At 38.6% G+C, this 23,612-nt stretch overlaps 1 long non-coding RNA gene and 1 pseudogene across 1 annotated transcript in view; both read right to left on the reverse strand.

Moving 5' to 3' along the window:
* The window catches only part of LOC126020055 (uncharacterized), a 1,004,964-nt gene that overhangs the window by 519,078 nt on the left and 462,274 nt on the right, over positions 1-23,612 (reverse strand). The window lies entirely within an intron of this gene.
* LOC126021385 (uncharacterized) lies at positions 20,226-20,304 on the reverse strand (annotated as a pseudogene).

Here is a 23,612-nt window from a genome sequence, read left to right on the forward strand (position 1 = left end):
AGAATTTTATTTTAAAAAAAAATGATAGGATATAGTGCCAGTGGTAGGAGACATGTCTAGCTTGTATGATTTCCTTAATTCAGTCTTCAGAAGGGTATGCACTGCACTCACCAAGCCTCAATACTAGTAGACAATGCCTCTATTTTAATTAATTTATTCATTTATGTATTTACTTTTATTGGTTTGGGGACAACTGGCAGTGCTCAGGCCTTACTCCTGGCAGGCTTGGGGGACCATATGGGATGCCCTAGATGGAATCTGGGTCAGCTGCATGCAAGGCAAATGCTCTACCCACTAAGCTATTGCTTAGGCCCCAATCTCTATTTTTAAAAAGGAAAAATTGGTACTGAAGAGATCTAGTACAGGGTTTGGAGCACATACAAGGAATGTGCCCAGTCTTGGTTCAGTTTCCAGGATCATATGCCTCCCTCCCCAGCATCACCAGGTATAGTCCTAATGTTTCCCAAATGATGTTGTGTATGACCCAGGAGACCCCAACTACTTCCAAGGGTATGCTGAAAATATCACAGAACTAAGTAGAACCCCATCCTCAGGACCTAGCACCGAACTGTAGGTGTGGTTAAGTCAAGTATTATTCTCTTGATTGGTCCCTGGCCCCATGAGCACCTGATAGGAGGCTCTCCATCAAATATTCTTTAAATTAAAAAAATATATATATGGTCTGGAGAGATAGCACAGAGGTAGTGTGTTTGCCTTGCATGCAGCCAATCCAGGACAGTCAGTGGTTCAAATCCTGGCATCCCAGGAGGGATTTCTGAGCTTTGTGCCAGAAATAACCCTTGAGCACCTCCAGATCTGACCCCCCCCCAAAATTTATATATATATATATATATATATATATATATATATATATATATATATATATATAGGGGCTGGAGCAATAGCGCAGCAGTTCTGTTGCAGTCCACCCCAAAATAATAAATAAGATTTAAACGGTTAAGTGCACATGATATTTTTATTAAGTTGCTTTAACAGATGTGTTTGAACAAAAATGATAACAATAAAATATAGACTATATCATTTGTAAAATTAAACTTTTGGGGGTCACAAAAGGGGCAATTGAAGCATAATATTTTAATTTCTTACCCAATATCAGAAGTTATATAGTATCACTTGAAGATTGGATGATAAATTAAAGAAATTAAAGAAAACTAGTAAAAAATTGAAGATATGTATGACAACAGTGTCAGTCAACTTGATCTAATTAACTTTTTTAGAAAATTCAGTGTAACAAGCTGAATACACATGCTCCTCAGATGCACTATGGAATTACCAAATTAAACTATTTTCTAGGACATAAAACAAATCTCAATAAATTCAAAAGGGTTTAAGTAATATTATATTTTCTGACAATAACAAAATTAAATTAGAAAATAAATATAAATCCCTGCAAAATGTTTAAATATGTGGAAACTAAACAACACATTTAATAATCCATATACCAGAGGAAAAAAATCTTGAGAATATTTTCACTTGCATGAAGATGAAAATGCTATACAACATGAGATTAGAGAGAAAGTGCAATTAAAGTGTTTGTCTTGCATCCAACTGACAGATTCAATCCCCTCAGCCCACCAGAAATGATCCTAAGCACTAGAGTCAGGAGTAAACCCTGGCCATAGCTGGGTATGACATAATAAAATACTATATAATGTATCAGGATGCAACTACAGCAGTGCATTGGAGAGAATTTTAGCATATGTGGGCAACCATTCAAAGTAAATGCTTATTTAGCAATGAAAAACAAGCAATGAAAAACAATGACCTCAGTTTGAACTGTAGGTAAAAAGCAGATTCTTTCATATTCACAATTGGATGTGGTCTCTCAGATAGCCACAGGTATTTAAGTGTAAAAGGCCCACAATTAAGCCCAATCAACCTACATTGTACAATAAAGCACAATAACAAGCAAGAATGGTAAGAGCAAGTTTCAAGAATAGAGAAAAAAGGGGCCGGGCGGTGGCGCTGGAGGTAAGGTGCCTGCCTTACCTGCGCTAGCCTAGGAGACGGACCGCGGTTGGATCCCCCGGCGTCCCATATGGTCCCCCAAGCCAGGAGCGACTTCTGAGCGCATAGAGCCAGGAGTAACCCCTGAGCGTCACCGGGTGTGGCCCAAAAACCAAAAAAAAAACAAAAAAGAATAGAGAAAAAAGACAATTGACTCAACTTTAGAGAGTCAGAACAGTTTCTCTTTGGCAGAAAATGCTAGCTCCTGACCAAGGAAAGAGAAAAGTTCTGTAGGTGGTGTGTAGTTGCTTGTATTTTGCAAAGAAATCTGTTGATTGAGTTACTTTGTATTTAGGGATATTAAGTAAATACAAACATTTGAGACTTTGGGTATATCCTAATGGTAAAAAAAAATCTTTGAAATTCATCCACAAATTGAGATTTGATACAGTGGCAATTAGAAACTCTGGGATGACAGATGAATGGGGAGTACAGGCAGCAGCCCTGAGGACTTCTGCCACTCTGGTAAGTGGGTAAATCTAGCATTGACTTTGATAAAGTTTTTTTTGAGTCCCTTCAAGGCATGGACACAAACTCCCATCAATCCCACTAGGCAGTCATGAAGCTTCACGTGAAGTCCACATGTTCTGCCTGTTGTAGGAGTTAATCCCCACTTTCTTGAGGAGCCATGGATTCAGGCTGGAGTGAGAAACTGCTCTTTGTAGGAGAAGGAAAGTCAGTCCTAACCCTTCCCTAGCTCTTTCAGGTTCGTTTCCTCCCCTCACAGAAAAGAATTTCAGGAGAAGCTGAGCAGTGAAGTAAAACTAGGTTTTATTTGGAGATACTAAAGAAGGAGAGGGAGAAGATGAGAGAGAGAGAGAGAGAGAGAGAGAGAGAGAGAGAGAGAGAGAGAGAGAGAGAGAGAGAGAGAGAGAGAGAGAGAGAGAGAGAAACACGATCAGGGGAGGGCTCGGGCTTCACCAAAGGTGAAGAGAGCCCCAGTATGTATCTCAGAGTTAAAGAAGCAAAGTGTAAAAGTATAGATCTCAAGAAGGAGGCTGCCAGCACCATGTGCATGGATCAGTAACACACATATGTGCAGCACCAACGCATGTGCCTGGGAGCACACCTCCTTTAAAGTTTCCTATAGGAGAACCTTCCTCCATCAGGACATTAGAGAGGAGAGGTTTGAAACCATTTTCTGGCTCAATGGACTCGACCTTCACATCTTTACCTCAGCCTAACCTGGCATTTTCTGTCGTGATAAGGAAACCATGAAGGCTACTGGTCTGGAAACTTGGAGGATGTCTAGAATGAGCTGCCTCACTGCAAAATGGTGAGATGAAAGGCCTGATTTTATCATTCACGACCGAGCAGAATGTTTCCAGACATCACAAAAGGACCTAGGGGAGAGAATAGGAGCATGTACGGAGCCTGTGGTTATTCCCATGACAGTATACTTCAAGGGTGGAGAAACCCTGTATCTATTAGGCCAATTAGAACTCCCTTTCTAATTTCCCAATATTTACTGTGCCTATGCAAAAAAAAAAAGGCACAAATTAATTTTTTGTTATTTTTGTTGCTTGTCTTTTTTTTGATGTTGTTGTTTGTTTATTTTGAGCTTTGTCTTGTTTTTATCTCAGGACCATGGTTATTGTTTGGTTGTTGTCTTTATTGCTGTGGTACTTTTCGGGTTGTTTGATTAGTTGGTTTGTTTGTTTGTTTGTTTCCTTTTTTGTATTCTTATTATGTTTTTCTTCCTTTTCCCCTTTCTTCTCTTAAATTGATTTTATAGCCTCTAGAAGGACTCCTCTCATTTTTTGCTTGTTTGATTCCCCTCCCCTTTTTTTCTTCTTTTCTTCTAACAGACCACATAACTTGAACCACCTTGTTCTGCCTCCCAAATTGGAGGAGAAATAAGGGAGGGTACCAAGACCAAACGGTCATATGAACATCAAGTAGAAATAAAAAATGACCAGCACTTCCTGAAGTGCTTGATTTACATCTTGAAGAACTGTGACCTGACTGTGACCTGACATGTATTGGAAGGGGCAGCAGGTGGGGAACCCTTCTAGGTACATTGAAGAAATGCCTTGGAGTTAGACAAATTAAGGTGCTTAAAGCCTGTAGTTGATCTTATGGTAGAAACTTTGTGATTTGGGACACCCTGTGGTGTTAGGCCAAAAGCTTTTTGTTTCCTATTTTCCAGCTTTTGCTGTGTCTATGCAAAAAATTGTGCTATCATTTTTAAATTTTAGAGTCATTCATCTTCCCCTTAGTAGTTTCCTTTCCCTTGTATATAAGGTAAAATAGGGGGATATGTGGGATTATGGAATTTGTCTGTTTCTACCTCAATCTTTAAGCATTGTTTCTCATTAGATCTTTGAACATAGAGCCTTGGATAGGTGTAGTAACTGGATGCTCTCACCTTCCAGGTCTAACTTTTTTCATTAGATAAAAGGCTTGATTGGAAAGGAATAAAACTCTCTTTACCTTTCATTTTCTGGAGCTCCAAAAAGGGGGTTGGGTTGTCAGCTGGCTAATAGGAGTAAAGGGTAACATGGGAACTCTTCCAAAACCTTTTCTCATTACATGCATGTGTGTGTGTGTATGTGAATTATTTTACAGATTGCTTTCTGAATCCAGACCTGTGTCTTGCTATGTTCCAGGGTTGGAACCCAAGGGATTTAATCAATACTAATTGTTTATTGATCTTGTTTACTTTTTTCAAAGAATCAACTCTTGTTTTCATTGATCGTTCGTATTTTTTTAAGAGTAGATTGTAACAGCTTCTTCCACAAGGGTTAAATAAAATCTTTCTAAACAAAATTCCTGGTTCCAGAAAATTTTCCACTTATTCCATTGTACACTAATAATGTTTAGAAGGAGTGAACATTTTTTTTATTTTGAAGAGGTAAACTTACTAAAGAAAACATGTATGTTTTTAGTCCATATACACCAGTTTCATAAGAGCAAGAAGACAAAATTAAACACAGGTAATTATTTCTGTACAAAATATAAAAAATAAAGTTCCTTATAAAGCATATGTGGTCTCCTGTTCACTATAAAAGTTGACTTTTTAAAATTATCTTATTTTAAATTGTTCATGATTGACTTTCAGTCTACAACATACAACACCCTTCACCTGTTCATGTTTCCCACTACCGATGTCTCCCAGTTTTCCTCCCAACCTCCCTTCTGCCTGCCTCTAGAGCAGACATTTTACATTTTTCTTATCTCTCTCTCTCCCTTTTATTTCCTTTTATACACTGTGGTTTGCACTATTGGTAATGAAAAGGTATTATGTATGTCACTTTAATTTCTTTCAGCATCCAATTCATGTCTGGAGTGATCATCTCAATCATTATTGTCACAGTATTCTCCTCTCTGCCCTACCTGCATTTCCTGGCTCTTTGTGACAAACTCTCTACCATGGAATAGTCAGATAGTCAGTCCTCCTGGCCCTCATCTCTATTGTATCTATATATTATTACAATATTATCTTTATTTTTTTCTTTCTATATTCTACAAATAGTGATTATTCTATGTCTATATCTATCTCCCTCTTCCACTGACTAGTAGGGTTTCTTCCAATCTGCCTCTTGTGGGAGTTCCATATAGGTAAAAGTCCGGGGGTTAGAACAGCTGCCAGTAGCTTATATTCTTTTTTTATTATTTTTTTCCTTGTCTTTGTTCCTGCTGGAACTTTTCCGTGTGTGTGTGTGTGTGTGTGTGTGTGTGTGTGTGTGTGTGTGTGTGTGTGTAGCGGCACCAGGTGTTATTGATGCCTTATCAATTACAAATCCTGTGTATTAGTTTTATTGTATCCCAAGAACTTTTACTATGTCTCAAGAATTAATTACCTTGGGGTTGGGGTGGGGGGACTCTACCTACCTGCCTGCCTGCTTTACTAATTTAAGGCTTTTTTGCTAACCAAAGTATCTATAGTTCCACATAATTATAGAATCAGAAGAGCTGGGCTTCCTTTCCTCCTGAAACTCAAGTATTTTTCATTCACTCCACTGAGTAGGGAGGCATGGCTCCTAAGTGGGTTCAGGTTGTCACTTGACTTTTTTTGATCACCATTACTAACCTTATTGTGTTGGGGGTTCACTCATGGGTAATGGGAACTATGCCAAAGATCTGTGAGTGTCACCATCCGCTCTCAGGCACATGTCCTTATCAACCACACTAAGCTGTATTGCAGTCAGCCTTAAAAATATCTCTTTGACTGGACAACCTATTGTGAAATAAGAGAGTTCTCTCTGGGTTCTATCTTATTGAGGATGTCCCCATATCAAAGTAGCCTGGGGAAAAGTGACATGGTTTTGTGTGTTTGCCTGTCTTGCCATTTCGTCCCTGGGAAGTACTCTCACCAGTGATGAAGTCAATTTTATTATACGTTTCATTGAAAGTTTCCTTATGTTCGTAAGGTGAGTGCTGCTCTCTGATACTTATAGACTGTCATAGTGTCTATTTCTTTTCACATTCTGTCTTCCAATAGGTGATGATGCTATCTCTCTTTGGAAATCTTTAGCCACTCCTTTTATTGAACTCATTTGCAATATTCCAAAGATGCATCTAAACCTACTTGCAGAAACCCTTTGCAGTAATGCCCAGCAATTCCCCCAGGTCCCTGTTCTATGTCTGTAACTAAGTTCTGAGCACCACAACACTAGGTAATCATGAACTAGAAATAAAGGATTAAAGCTACAGACCACAATGTGAATAATTGGTTTTTGGGTTTGGTTTTTTTTTTTGTTTGTTTTTTATTTTTTGTTTGTTTGTTTTCTGGGTCACACTCGGCAGCGCTCAGGGGTTATTCCTGGCTCTAAGTTCAGAAATCACTCCTGGCAGGCTTGGGGGACCATATGGGATGCCGGGATTCCAACCACCGTCCTTCTTTATGCAAGGCAAACGCCTTACCTCCATGCTATCCTCCAGCCCCACAATGTGAATAATTTATTTCTGTGGGCCTAGCAATCTAAATGGATTTTTTTCCCTAGTTTTTATTCTCACTTTCCAAGTCTCTCCCACTGCCAATCACTTACAATCCATTAAAAAATATTTTAAAAAGCTAGTTCTAACAAAAAGTAGGACAGTATTGGTGAAGAGCTGATAAAATCAGGCCTCTCCTATAATTTGGTGAGTGATGTTCTTTGAAAGTCGTTTGGCAATATTAGTCAAATCTTTGCCACTCTGCAGCCATCAGTTCACCTGCAGCTAGATTCACATAAGAAGCTCCCAACTTGGCCTGTTGCTTTTTTTTTTCCCCCAGAGGAAAAGAACTACTCAGTTCCCTTAGAAACCTACCACCTATAAGCAAACAAACATAAAGTAGCTCCCAGTAGCCAAGAGGCTGCTAGTATTCCTGGGTCTTTCTAGTGAAACTAGGGGGCCAGTATCCCCTAGATTTACCTTGCAGTAAATACATAGGTACAAAAGGACATTCCAGGCAGCTTCACTGTCCAGCAAATTATGGCATATGTTCATTGATCGAGTGATTAAATAGATCTTGATATGGCCCTACCAGGGATCTGACACTAAAAACAATAGCATTCTATCCACTGATTTTTGTTGTATTCAAAGTGTATATGGAAAGGTGACAAAATAATCATGTATCTTGTATAGCAATGGAGAGAAATACTGGCTAGGTATATATGTGTGGGTAGATAAATAGATGCTAGATTATTTTACCAGCCATGGTAGAAGTTGTTGGCTTGCTATGTCATCACTCATCCTCACGTACTATTTATACTGTTAACATATTTATACTCACACCATGAACCTTGAGCTCTGACCCTAGAGGTCCTCCAAGACACCAGGCCCTTATATCAACTCTTGCACTTGCTCTTTCTTCTTCCTCAAGCCTTCCCTCTCCTCCTTCATCTCACAAACTCCATTAATTTTCCCTTGAACCAGGGATCAAGTTCAAGGTTACCTCCTCAAGATACAGCTTCGGAACTCCTAATCTGCTTTCATCGACTGTGAACAAGCACTTTCCGCATCTTTAGTAGTGTTGTTTTCTAACAGATTGACTTCTCTCACTCAAAAAGAAGTTTCTTAAAACAGGAAAATCTTGGCTTTGTATCTTTGTCTTCAAGAATCTGTCACACCTGAGGCCTAATAATTACTTGACTTTTTTTAAAAATTATCTTTGAAGTATTAAAGTCTAACTCCTAGGGAAAAATGGAATTAGCATTAGCATCCTAATCTTTTTATAAATGTGAAGGCTCTTTTCTTTTTGGTTTTTGGGGCACATTTAGCAGCGATAGGGGTTACTCCTGGTTCTACATTCAGGAGTCACTCCTGGCAGGATTCAGGGATCATGTGGAATGTGAATCAAATCTGGGTTGACAATAAGTAAGGCAAAGACCCTACCCATTGTGCTATTTCTCTGGCTCCAAATTTGGAGGCTCTTTAAAACATATATTAAAAAAAAAAAAGAAAGAAAAGCAAAACAGAAGCTGCAAGTAAATAAGATATGGAAACCCAATATCATCAAAATAAAGTTTAATCAAAATAGAAGCTTTGAAATATGAAAGTATCTTGACTTAATTATCTAACTTAGTCATTACTTTAAAGACATTATTCTGCACTGAGCCTTCAGAATTATTTTCCATTTCAAGTTTTACTTATATGAGGGATAGATACAAATGACTAGGTTTTATTGGCATTTGCCAGTTCTAATTATAGAACTTATTTTAAAAAGAATCATATGATTATAGTGTTGGTAAAAGGTCATATTTTCTGTGATTTTTTTTTAAATATCGAAAATTCTATTTAGTTCTTCTCTCCTACAGTTCAGCCACAAGGAAGGAAGGAAGCAAAATTTGATTGGCCCCAAGCACTAATTTTAACTAACCCTCTCCAAATAAGACTATACTGGAATGTGAATAATGATTTAAATCAGGAGAGAAAGTAGAAAATCAGTTCTTTTCCCACATTAAGCTTGTGCTGCTGTTTCCTGAACATAAGGAAAATCAGGATGATTGATGGGTGTTGTGGTTTGGGTGAAACTTTCAAAGTCACCCACTCTTTATGAACCACAGCAGAGTCCTGTGATGTGAAACATACATTACATTGCCAGATAAATATGATGTGAAACATACATTATGTTGCCAGATAAGTAGCATCCTAGACTTCTCACAGATCACGCACGATTTCAATGTTTTGTTTTGTTTTAGGGCCACACTCCAGGGTGCTCAGGGCTTACTCTTGGCTCTGCCCTCAGGTGTCACTCCTGGTGGGCTCAGTAGATCACATGAGATGCTGGGAAACAATTGGGATTAGAACATGCAAGGCAAGAATCCTACACATTGGACTATTGCTCAGGCCCTCAAACATTTTTAAATAACATTTTATTATTTATGAATATGCCTTTCATACCATATATCATAGTTTTTACTTCTGAAAACATAATTCTCTGGTTATAGATTAATTGTTGAATGATCAGTGATAAAGAATGTATTTTACTTAGAGGTATGAAGTCTTCCAAATAAACTATAGAATTCTTCTTGGAGAGGAAATTACTAACATGGTCTGGAAAGCTGATGCAGGAGTGAAGGCATTTGCTTGCTAAGATCCTTGTTAAGCACCCCAGTTCAAGTCCCTGGCATCAACTATGGTTTCCTGAATACTGCTTGAGTCACTCCTGAATGTAGAGCCAAGAACAGAACTATTTCCCAGGGGCCGGAGAGGTGGTGCTAGAGGTAAGGTGTCTGCCTTGCAAGCGCTACCATAGGATGGACCACGGTTCAATCCCCTGATGTCCCATATGGTCCCCCCAAGCCAGGAGTGATTTCTGAGCGCATAATTAGGAGTAACCCCTGAGTGTCAAATGGGTGTGGCCCCCCAAAAAAAAACCTATTTCCCAAACCACCTCCCATTACCATCACCAATTTTTTTTGGGGGGAGTGGTTTGGATCACACCCAGCAGTGCTCAGGGGTTACTTCTGGCTCTATGCTCAGAAATCACTCCTGGCAGGCTCAGGGGACCATATGGGATGCCAGGATTCGAACCACAGTCCTTCTGCATGCAAGGCAAACACCCTACCTCCATGCTATCATTCCGACCCACCACCAAATTATTTATGTGGCACTAAAGAACTATTAAAGGATTTCTGCTCTTCATTGTATATTCTGTACTCAAAATAGGCTCTCAGTAAGTAGCTGTTGAATTAATAGATCAGAACTAAAGACACTATCTTAACTACTCCCAGAAATTCATCTTTTCTTCTAAAGTTATCTAATTTTGTACAAGCCTAGAGTTGGCAGCTTTCTGGAGGTATTTTCACTCATCTTCTAGGATTTTGAATTTAGCCCTGCTCAAATTAGCTCAGAGTTAGAAGAGAAGTGCTTAAATTTTCAGCATACCAACACCCACAAAGTCTGCCATCCACTACCCACCCAATGCACTGGGTCTAGGATAATTTATGTCTTTGATACTCCATTTGTTTGCTTTTGTGGCATTTGTCCTAGAAATTAAAAAGTGCCTTTGTTCATGTTTATATTTGATTTCAAAAGCCAATGCCTGAAATGAGAAAAATTATTGCTGAAAACAAATTTTCTATGCTTTGTCCCTGAATAACCCAGTGACATTAAATAATGTCAGTTGAATGTAACATTTTATGGGGCCATTCATACAAAGAAATTTTAACTTCCTCTGAGTTTTTTGAGCAATTAAGAAAATTTTAGAGGGAAGATGTGTAATGGATTTTTTTCTTTTTTGATTTATGCCAATAGAGGCAGATTTGAAAAGTTTTGACACAGGAGCTGCAGGGATCTCTTTAAAAATCAGAACACAGATCTCCACTGCTTAAAACTTTTCAATGGGCTTCTATTGATCCTACAATAAAGTTGAAACCTCTCACTGTCCTTAAAAACTTCCCATCTTCATTCAATTCATCAGTCTCATTTTAGACCCTTTGTCCTTAGCCCTCACACCTAGCCATATAAATTTCATGGTCCTAGATTTTCCTTCACTAAAACCTTCTCATAGCCAAGCATACTCTCCAATCACCACTTACAGTCACTTTTTCATCTTCAAGCCATTACTCAAACTTCAGTCTTTAGCATGAAAGTCCCCTCCATACATAAAAGGCTTAGTGGCTTCCATAGCAAGTAGCATTTTGTTTTTCACTCTTCTATAATGTCTGTCTTCCTCACTAAATTGAATATTCTCTCTCTAAGACTGCAGAGTCAAATGATATATAATTATATATTCATATGTATAACTATAAATATATAATGATAAATATATAACTATAAATAATATATAATTTATGTATGATATATTACATATATTATATTTATATGTACATTTATATATAACCTGTATTAAATATATAAGGGGTTGGGCCACACCAGAAGTGCTCAGGGTTACTGCTAGATCTCAAGAATCACTCCTGGCAGGTTCAGAGGACTATATAGGATGCCAAAGATCAAACCTAGGTTGGATGCATGCAAAGCAGCATGGATATGCTGCATGCACTACCTGCTGTGCTATCATTCTGGCCTTTGTGCTGGTATATCTTTAACTCAAGCACATTGCTCAGCATATTCAACTGTAAGGGGAAAGGATTCCTCATTGAATGAAGCAATGTTGGTACAGGAAAAACAGGGCTTAAATGTGATTTTTAAGCAAAAATTTCCTTCCCTTTCAATTTTGTCATTGTTATGATGACCAGTGGCTATATACATGGTTATGAAACTTACACATGCCAAGCTTTGGCTGTGATATCAATGATTCTAAACAGCAATTCTGCCAACATCTCTCTCAGCATATAGGATGTACTGGGGATCAAACTTAAGAACTTAGACTTACAGACTCTTTGCCACTGATTCATCCTTAAGACTTCATGATATAGCTGTTTTATTCTTTCTTAAAGTTTTATTATAGCTAAGGTAATGTGTTTATAATGATATTGACATTGATAATATGTCTGCTTTTTAACCTAGACCTAAATGATGGAAAAAACAAACTCATTTTCATCTGTCTATGAGGCAATGCCTAAAATTACAGTTACACTACCACAAGATAAATGGACTTTATTTTAAAAATAAAGAGAGGTTTTACAGATTTCTAGCATGAAGAAAGGCAGAATAAAATAATAAAATCCTCCATTTAAGAGAATTTTACTCATTTTTTTTAAATGGGTCAATTTTACTGAGAATCCATCAACTTCAGCACTGCTTTTTAAGTATTTTCATGGTTTTTGTTCTATTTTGTATTTAATAATAAAATTCTTAATCACTATCAAAATTTTGGGTGTTTTTTTGGGGGGGATTGGACCACACGCGGTGACACCCAGGGGCTACTCCTGGCTATTTTCCCAGAAATCACTCCTAGCATGGGGGACCATATGGGATGCCAGGGATCAAACCCAGGTTCGTCCTGGGTAGCTGCACACAAGGCAAATGCCCTACCACTGTGCTATCACTCTGGCCTCTATTTCAGTATTTTAAGGATGAAGAAATAAGGACAGAAAGATATGATTCTGACCACAAAGTGAGTGGTTGAGTCTGACTTGCTATCATAGGTTGGTGAGGCTTGCTGGAGCCACAGCGACCACAGCTGTATCTCTGCTACCTACAAGCTTTACCCACTACTCCCAGCAGGCCAGCAACTGTTAGGGAATAGGGAAAGGGGGGGGGGGTGGGCCCTTTATTTCCAGGCAGTAGACCTAAGCAGGAAGCTTTTGGTAAATGATTGGAAAACTTGTGTACATGTGCGGGGGGAGGGTTACATATTTACTAAAATTTGCTATCCATTTTTAAATATTAAAGGTTATCTTTTTGTAAATAACTTTTGTGCCATAAGGTAAAGAGAAGAGTAAAGGTACATGAAGATAATCTATCAATCTGAGCTCTAATTAACCAACAGTACAATTTGTCTACTTAATTATCTGTGCAATGAGGGATGAATTGTTTATGTGTGCAGGCATACACACACACATATTTATACACATGTCCACATACATTGACCAAACTGTGTGTGTGTGTAACATTCCTGGTTCCTAATGATAGTATTTTAGAGGTGTATGCTCTAATAAAGCTAACAGAGAAAGCCAGTGGAAGAGCCCATATGTGCTCTGAGCACAGCAGAGACATTCTCTGACTCTATAGTGTGGGGCGAGTTCAATGTTAGCTAAGATCTGATGAGGAGCCGATTTGCCTGTCCACCGAAGGGAAACTGACCTCAGGAAGTCATGAAGAGCCTGGAAATGCAATTCTCCTGCCGGATTAGAGTCACTATCCAATCGCCCAGCCAGGAAGGAGTTGCTGAGGACTGTACATAGGAAGCTTTTGCTTTGCACATTGACTGCCTCTGCAGGTTCAGTCATCCTCTGGGAGGAGCTGGTCACCAGCAGTCAGTAGCTGGGAAGAGGAGCTTGACCCAGACAGTGGGAAGTGGAGGAGCAATCTGCTTGGCTCCATGTGAGAATGGTCAACAGTCCAATAGAGAGTGCTTACTCCTTATTTCTGCCTGCTAGCCATGAGAAGCTCAGTTTGGCTAAAGCGCAAAGTATCACACCTACCACCCAGACGAAACACACTGTGGCAGAGCTGAGAGTGGCTCCCCTGGGTGATGCCTGCAGGGTCCAAGTCTTCGTATACTATCCAGGAGAGCTGGACAAGACATTGGCTTCAATCTATGGAACACAGCCAAGGCAAGGCATGTCCCCACTGTGATGTTTATAAGACCCAGGGCTTGCAGGGGTCTCAAACTCAATTTACCTGGAGGCCGCGGGAGGCAAAGTCGGGGTGATCCTTGAGTGCAAAGTCAATAGTAAGCCTTGAACATTGGGGGGTGTGACCCAAACAACTAAAACAAAACAAAACTAAATAGGATTCCTCTAGGGCAGAGCCACAAAATGTTGTATGGAGGGTCGTTTGCGGCCTGCGGGCCACGAGTTTGAGATAGTCCAGTGGGTAAAGGACTTGCCTTGGTGGGACTGATCTGGACTCCAGGCCCTGAGCACAGAGCCAAAAGTAAGCCCTGAGCACAGTTAGAATGTGCTCCCTAACCTCTCCCTCCCTACTCCCCACAAAAGACTCAGTCCTCCCAGACTATAGTGAGAGCGGTTTCCTGCTGGCCTTGAGGAAGTAAATGGCCAGTCTGGGAGCTGCCCACAAGAACATTCCTTGGAAAAACACCGCACCACAAATATGTATCCATCTCAGAGATCACAACTCCTCCCTGCCAGTCTGAAATGCAGCTTTTCTCAGTTCTTTTGGCACTGCTAGCATTTTCATCTGAGGAAGTGTGTGTGTGTGTGTGTGTGTGTGTGTGTGTGTGTGTGTGTGTGTGTATCTGTGCGTAGAATTGGTGATGAGATAGGAAAGGGGCCTGAGGGATAGAACATTATAACCTGGTGTGTTGTAGGAAATGTCCCAGCATCTCTGGCCTCTTCCCTACTATTATGGCTCTCTCTCCTCTCTCTGGACATAGAGATAGTACTGTGAGTAAGATGCTTGCTGTCCTTGTGGTTGACCCGGCTTTGTTCCCCACCCCCTACCAATCACTGCCAGGACTAAATCTTGAGTTCAGAGCCAGGAGTAACCCCTGAGCATTGCCAGGTGTGACCCCCCCAAATTTTTTTCTCTGGACATTCTGAAGTGTAACTACTCTGATTGAGAATTATTGAGGATGATTCTAGTATGAGTGCTCTTACAGTACTAACATCTGTAGCCACATCTTTAGAAAGATTTGTTTTTATGTAGTTAATTCACACAGTAGAAAATCTGATCTCTAGCTACATGGCTCCTCAAGGTCAGATCTGGTATTGACAGGCCTAGAGACTATGGCTTTTTCATGTTGTTCCCCAGCTGAGAATAGAGATGGTGCTCACATTACAGACACAGCTGGTTGGCAAAGGGAAATTGTCTTTTTGACAACACCTGTGGAAGTATTTACTCAAGTACTGAATAACAGCACCTATATAAGTTCCCACTTGCTTTGTGGGAAGATTGTTAGAAAAGACATTTTCCCCATTCCTCTCCTTTTGCTGTTGCTATTGTTGTTGTGATGATGGAGCTAGTTACCCCTTTAGTTGTGGTGCTCATACATATATTTTTATGGTAAACAACAGATTACACACGTGTGTTGCTGGAGTTTACAGTGACACTAGAATCACACATTACATGTGGGGCAGGGCCATGGATGAACCTTATGGACTCACACCTACCTACAAGGCAGTGTCTCTGCCACTAAGCCAAATCCCCAAACCTGAGGAATCTTGTTAGTTCTTGTCTTTATATTTTGGCAAATCCAGCCATATTGCATAAGGTACACTGTGATATCATGGAATATCACATATCAATTAATATCACAGATACTAATACGAAATTCTTAAAGTAACATTAATTAAGCACTGAATTGTTTCAAAACCAATATCCTACTATGCTATGATCATAACAAGTTCTCTGATTACAGTTTTCAAATCAAGCTGATCAGAATAGGAATGAGTAAATGAAGAATATATCCATACAGCTCCTCTTTGTTGAGAAATGACCGCATACCAGGCATAGATATCATTGCTCGAGATGTAATGGAAAAGAGAAGAGGTCGCCAAAATCATGGGCTCCTACTTCATGGAAGAGACAGAAGAACAGATGAATGAATAGGTGTGAAAAGAACTGTGACTACACCATGCATAGGGCCAACGTGGCTGAGAGAAAAGACGCCTTATTCAGCATACATATTGGTGAAGTTTCACACCAGAAGTGAGGTGTATCCATCTACAAAAAGGGAGGAATGTGTGCTCAGAGCAGAAAGACACCTTTGAAGAGCATAAAAACTGGAAGATTGCAAGAGAAAATAAGTGTATTCACATGGAAGAAAATAAGAAAGTTGGAGTGGGCAAGAGAGCAGAGAAAATTTAATGGCCTTGTCATTGTTTGATGTCAAAGACATTTGAACGATGTCCTGAATGTGATGGGAACCAGTTTGGACATTGCACAGGGCTGTGACATGGATATAGTTACGTTTCCAGAACTGGCTTCTAGGGAGAGCTCAGACTAGAACTGGATGAATTCTGGGACCAAACACCCTGAGGCAGCAAAGGCACAAATGGTGTCAAAGGCATTAATCAAATGCTGCACAGAGGTAGCCAGAAAGATATAAGTGCTAACAGAGGATTAGGGCAGGTATGGTAAGGCCTTTAGAGCCCGAAAGGGAGGAAAGACAGAAAGAATTCCTCTTCCTAGTTAAGTTCCATAGGAGGCAATTAATACCCAGAATACATTCCTAAGGTCTTAAGTCTCACATGACATTCTAGCTAAAGCAAATCCTTATTATAGTTAATTTATAGAATATAAACAAATTACCTTCTTAAGAAAAGAGGTCATTTGGATACATACTCATTAAAAAGAGATTACCATACTTAGAATAATCAGCCTATCTGTTATTATTTCTTGTTGTTGTTCTTTGTTTTGGGGTCACGCCCAGCAGTATTTAGGATTAGGCTTTGTACTCAGGGCTCACTCCTGGTGGGCTCTGAGACCCATATGAGATGCTAGGTATTGAAACCAGATTGACTGCATGCAAGGCTCCAACCCTATCTGTGATTGTTAAATACCGCTCTCAGTATATCTCAGGAAAAGAACTAGCATAAAGAAGAAGCATGGAAACCACATTCCATTGTTCTCCCTTTCAAATCTAGTTTGTAGCTATCACTCAATATTGCAAACAATAAGTAACCTATTGTATACATTTGTGTCAAATAAAAACTGCTACATTCAATTATATTTCAAGTGGCAGAGCAATAACCCATAAATGCAGAAAATAGCAATATGTTCAAACGAAGTATGTAAACACAACTTCTCAAGAATAAATTTATCATGGATGTCAAGACTCTTCAGCTATAATAAAAATGTTGTTTAGGTATATCATAGTACTGACATGGCATGCAAATTTAAACAATGACATTCTTTGTTCATCACAGATCCAACAAATGGACTACTTTTTGAATAATGGAAAGCATAGCTAGACTGTAATAACCTTTATTATATCAATACAGTTTTGAAGGATGCTTTTATGGAGCATAGTGGTGGCACAAGTGGTAAGGCATCTGCCTTGCCCATGCTAGCCTAGGATAGACCACGGTTCGATCCCTCCAGCGATCCCTGTATGATGGTCTCCCAAGCCAGAAGCGATTTCTGAGAGCATAGCCAGGAGTAACCCCTGAGCGTCACTGGGTATGGCTCAAAAACCAAAAAAAGGGGGTCCCTGCTTCCCCCCAGAATTAATTATTTAATTAATAATATATAATTAATCAATAATATTATAATAATACTATTATTCTAATAATATTAGAATTGTTATACATATTAATGCAAAAATTAGCTAAAATAGAATACCTCCTTTGAGGGTGGGGACCAGGAGAAAAACTAGGGAAATTGGTGGTGACAAACCAACATGGGGATGAGATGAGTGTTGGAAAATTGTATGACTGAAACTCAACTATCAACAAAATTTTAACTCTGTATCTCCTGGTGATTTAATTATTTAAAAATATAATATACCTTAGATCAAACCTAAACTGGCAGAATCATTCCAATTGTTTGATTTCAAGTCATCTAGGCTGATTTAAAGTTTAAATACATTTTCAAGCTTAATTAAATGAAACAGCTAACACAAGCATTTAATACTTAGTTGGAAATTGAAAAACAAATACCATTAAATCCTTAGGTAAAAAGTCCCATTCTCCATAACTTGGGAGGGATGTGTTCAAAAGATTCAAATCTTGGGGCCAGAGATAGCATGGAGGTAGGGTGTTTGCCTTGCATGCAGAAGAATGGTGGTTCGAATCCCGGCATCCCATGTGGCCCCCCAAGCCTGCCAGGAGCGATTTCTGAGCGTAGAGCCAGGAGTATCCCCTGAGTGCTGCCAGGTGTAATCCAAAAACCAGAAAAAAAAAAAAAGATTCAAATCTTTAAAAAAAAATGCCTCTGCCTTGATTTGGTTTTGACATTTTGCACAGTAATACTGATTGTTGGAAAGGTCTGAAGATCCTTACAGAGCTATTATCAGAGAACATTTCGTAGAGGCATTAAGATCAGGCCATACCCACCACAGGTTCTCCAATCATTGCTTCTTGGAACTTGGAAACTCCTGGAGATAGAAGAGAACCAAACTCCTAAGCCAGGCCCTGCCAGGATTTAAAGAGGATTTGCTATTTTGGTCTGAGTTTTATAGTTTCAGAGTAGATGAGTTTTATAAAAAGGAAGATTTTTCTCCTTGACATTTCACAGTGCTGTTTTATGGTGATGAAAAAAGAAAGTGCTTTTAGTAAGTTCTGGAAAAATTATAGCATAATACTTTATGCATACTTGACACACATTGCTGAATGATTTACAAATGAGGGCACCCCAACCTGCAAAAAACTAAAGCATAAGAGAACTCTAGCACCCATGATGTGGTGAGTGCATTTGCCTCAAATGTGTGAGGCTCTAGATTCCTCAGTAACACACACAGACACAACCATCTATGCGTACATATATCCATTTTTGCATAAAATAAAAGACTTTCATATATTTGATGGCCTCAGGATGTAGCTTATTTCTATCATACATGTTTTACTTGTAAAACATGAAACTTTGAAACCCAGTGTCATAAATAAAAAGTGCAGGCAGAGGGGAAGGAGAATTCCAAAATAGTATGAAGTCTTAAAGATAACTTACTTTGACATTTCATGGAACCTACACACACATATCCAGTTTTGGAGATGAATAAACTAAGACCCAGGGATATCTGAAAAGTTTGCCCAGTATCATGCAGTTAATATAGTAATGGAAACTAGAAATTAATTAAAAATAATATAAGTTTAGTTTGTTTAAGCATTATTTGACGTGTTATTTCTCTTTAGATATTGCTAAGTACCACCTATTATTTTACATGTTCTAGGTACTTAGTAAATGTGTGAAATTGATGATTTATGTATTTATTTCTTCACTCCTTCATTCAGATAATCTGTACATAAATACCTATACTTTATCAAATTATTAAATAAATCATGATTTGGATCATTTTCTACTTCAAAGAAAATGTATTACAATCAAAGGCATATGTTCATCCTAAGTAAGAATGAATATTCTATATCAAATCATATCAGCCTGTTATATACTCAAGTCTGCTTCCATCGGGATTCCCTAGTTGGAAAACATGAGAGAGATGAAGTCCCCTCCCCATCCCAATCCCCATTTATCCCATTCAACAATATTATGCTTGATTTTGAGGTTTTGCATGACCTTCTTGGGAAGGAGGCTGATGCTGTTTCATGAGATTTGACCAACCTTGTCAAGGTAGCTTGCATAACCACACATGCGACTCACTAATGTAAAAAAAAAATTCAACTCACTTAGAAACTGCTATAATAGTCAACATCAGGAAGAACTCACTAAATTCAATGGTGAATATAAAATAAAGCACTTCTTTTCTTACCTTTAGGTATTTATAAAATTTATGAAATGTGTTCTTTGATCTGTCTTATATTTTTATCGGAGTAAGATTTTAACTACAGTCTAGTCCCTACCTTTCCAAAATTCATTTAGCTTAATTTAACATTTTATCATAACATATATTATTTTTTTGCTTTATTTTTGAGCCATAATAGCTCTGCTCAGAGCTTACTCCTGGCTCAGTGTTCAGCAATCCCCCTTCTCATGGTGTTTCAGGGTCCATATGTGATGCCAAAAATCATACACAGGTTGGCTGCATGCAAGGCAAGAACTCTGATGTCTGCTATGGCTCCAGCTGCTTCATTATACAATTGTTCTTTCATTAAATATATTTTATTTTTTAATTTATTATTTTTTGTTTGGGGGCCACACCTAGCAGTTCTCAGGGCTTACTCCTGGCTCTGCATTTAGGAATCACTTCTGGCAGGCTCAAAGGATCATATGGGATACTGGGGATCAAATCTAGGTCAGCCAGGTGCAAGGCAAGTGCTCTCCCCTCTGTACTGTGTCTCTGCCCTCAAAGTTTTTTTATTTTATACATTATTAAATGCTTTCTTTTCATTTGGTATTATAACATTCAATACTTTTTTCTTATGGGATCACTGCAGAGAGGTGCCCAAATTATTTTTTAATTATTTAGATACTTTATATAAATTAAATTGTTAACATTTAAGATGAAATAATAATAATAAATCATTTAAACCACTCTTAAAATTATTCCAGAGGTCCAGAGAGGTAGTTTAACTGACTAAGCACATGCATTGCATGTAAGAGTTTCCAGTTTAATTCCTAGAACCACATGGTCCCTGGAACACTATGGTGTAGGTATCCACAATAACATACTATAGAAATGACCCCTGGAAGTATAGTCTTAGGTCTCTACAATCAAAGTAAAAATAAATCATTCTAGAATTGTCTAGATGAGTTTTATTTTATATTGCTGACTTTTCTCAAGCTTAAGTCTGATAAGTCCTCATCTGGAGGACTTATTAAGGCACAGCTTTCCACATGGAAGAAACTCAAGTACTCATGACTGGATGTATAAGTTAATAAAATATGAAATAAACATACAGAGGGATATATTCCATCTTGTAAAAAGGAGTTCATTCTAACCCATGCAGCGGAATAGATGAGCCTTGGGGAAATTATGTTAATTGAAATGAAACAATCTATAGAACAAATACTCTACAGCTCTACTTCTCAGAGCAGGTAAAGTGATCATATTCACAGAGAGAGCGAGGTGAGTGGTGGGGCTGCAAGGAGGGAAGGGAGAAGAAAACTGTTGCTTCAATTTGCCCTTTAAGATTCAGAGTTTTGATAGTTTTGGGGACCACATGTGGCTGTGCTCAGGGGTTACTTATGGCATTGTGCTCAGAAATTACTCCTGACAGGCTCAGGAGACCATATGGGATGCTGGGAATCAAATGCCCTCAATTTGTTGCTATGGCTTTGTCCCCTTTCAGATTTTAAGATGAGTTTCAGTTCTGTAACTTGTGGAGGTTGGTCGTATAATATTGCCAATATACTTAGCACTGCTAAACTGCATGCTTTAATTAGAAAAGATGGTCAATTTAATACTATGTATTTTGCCACAATTATTTTGAGGCTCCACATCAGATTACTGAAACCAAAGGTGAAGCTTCAAAGGTGGAGCCTAAGTATTTGCTTTTTTTTTCTGAGAAGAACTTTTATTGGGACTTTGGGGTTAAATAACTTAGTATGTCCAGGGCCTCTAGTTGATCTTATGGCAGAATGCTTCATGGGTAGTGTCCCTGTTTTTAGGTCAAAGGTTTTTCCTTTTTATTTTCCCTAACTTTTGTTGTGCCTATGCAACCACACACACACACACACACACACACACACACACACACACACACCACAACCTGCCACATATACTTCCCCTTTATTTCCTTTTCTTTTTATTTAATTTCTTATCTTTTAAATAGGGAATCTCACCTTTTTCATAGAATCTTGGGACATGGATTATTTTGTTTTACCACAAATTTCTACAGTTGTTTTTTTTTTTATATAAAACTAAGAAGAAAGGAAAAAGAGTTTGCATTTCTAATGAGTTCCCAGGTGCTTCTGAGGCTGATGACTGGGTCTGTGGGGTCTATATGACTGGGTCTAAACTACCAGGATAAGCAAAATAAACTAACAGTTGCAGAAGCTTCTGTATAAAAGGGCCTATTGGTTACCTCTGACTACAAGGATGAGGGGACTTGCTGGTTCAGTTTTCCTCATATGCATGCTGTCCTTAGATCTCATGTTTATTTGGAGAAGTTTGAACATGGAGCTGAATGTAGAAATGACAACCAGCAGCTACATTCCTGAGTCACTGGGAGCACCTGTACTACAGTAATTGCTTAGGTCATCTTATAAATCCTAGTTATAAAGAGGAAAATTAAGGACTTGACATTCTTGTACTTAACAGTTAGCTATAGTCTCTTGTATTTGACAATTTTTAAACTGAAAGAACAAGTCGGACTTTTGGAAGGAATAACAGGAAATATGAAATGCTCATCAAGTGAGCAGCTCTGTATTGAATATTTGCTGTCAACAGGACAGATATTTATTGTTTGTGCAAATTAAGCATGAAGCAATGCAATATCCCCTATTAAATTAAAATTTACAATTCTCTCTGGGGTGTGATAGAAGAGCAGTTTCATCAACTTGCTGTTGAGAGTATATGCTATTATAAACACCTGGAATAGTTTGACCACATAAGTCAAATATCCATATGTTTTCACGGGAATCCCACTTGTACAGCTCTTCCACAAAGAAATAAAAGTATAAAGGTAAGAAGATTTATCACAACATAAAATAGACCTCGAAACAATCTAAATGTGAGGGTGGAGATGGATGAGGACCTAATTAATTAGTGTCTCCATATGACAGACATTTCAGCTATATAATTATATACATGCTTTGGGAGCTGTTTCACAACATTTTTTAGGGATAGTGTATACCTGGCTATGCTCAGGACTTACTTCTTGCTCTGCACTCAGGGATCACTCTTTGTGGGGTTTGGAGGACTATATGGGATCCCAGAAATTGAACGTAGGTCAGCCATACCCAAGGCAAATGCCCTACCAGCTGTGTTATTTCTCCAGTCCTGGCCTATGATCTTTCACTGGAAAACCTCAGCTTCTGATACTCTGTGTCTCACAATCCTTTCAAACAAGGCTTTCCAGAAACGATTCTTCTGTGACGGAGGGCAAGTATTCCTCTTTACTTCAAGACAGAAGTCCTTCCGCAGCATGTGCAAAGAAGTTTGAAAACAATCAAGAGTTGTTAGGACAGGTGTGGGTGGAGTGGGGAGTAGGTAGATCCGGGAAATTGGTGGTGGGAATCCTGCACTGGTGAAGGGGGTGGGGGGTGTTCTTTACATGACTGTAATCATACAACTACAATTATATTTGTAATCACGGTGTTTAAATAAACATAATTTATAAATAAATTAGGGTAAACAGGATACCTCTTCACTGCTGTTGGGATTATTGTCTGGTTCAGTCTATGGAAAACAGCATAAAAACTTCTAAAATTATTAGAGAACAACTATATAATCAATATATTGGTATTCATTCCAATAAAATAAAAACATTTATTGGGGCATGAGCAATAGCACAGTGGTAAGTAGTAAGCACTCGGCAAACACAGGATGGACCCCGGTTCGAATCCTGGCATCCCAGATGGTTCCCAGAGCATGCCAGGAGAGATTTCTGAGTGCAGAGCCAGGAGTAAACCCTGAACATCAAAGGGTGTGACCCAAACAAACAAATAAACAAAAATCCTCTGGCCCGTCCAATGATCTTCTTCATGGGATAAGGAAAAGACAAGAGAGGTAGTACAACTGGTGTGGTGTTCATCTTGCAGGAGTCAACTCTAGTTAGATCCCCAGCACCCCTGATGAGCACAGAGTCAGGAGTAAGCCCAAAGCATTAGCAGGGTAAGATCCACACCCCACCACCAAAATAAGAAATAAAATTGTCACCATTTTTTTTTTAAAAAGTGGAATCCTAGAAATAGTAAAATAAAAAACTATTAATTTAGATGGCTACTTAAAGTAGCTTGCAAATTTTTCGTTATCTGGTCAATTAATAAATAATTGTTTTCAACTTGAAAAAATACAGCTTTATGCTTTGTCAGAAACGTGTTAGATTTGTTTAGAAACTGTACTA

The sequence above is a fragment of the Suncus etruscus genome, chromosome 10 (assembly GCF_024139225.1).
Source record: "Suncus etruscus isolate mSunEtr1 chromosome 10, mSunEtr1.pri.cur, whole genome shotgun sequence".
NCBI lineage: Eukaryota > Metazoa > Chordata > Mammalia > Eulipotyphla > Soricidae > Suncus > Suncus etruscus.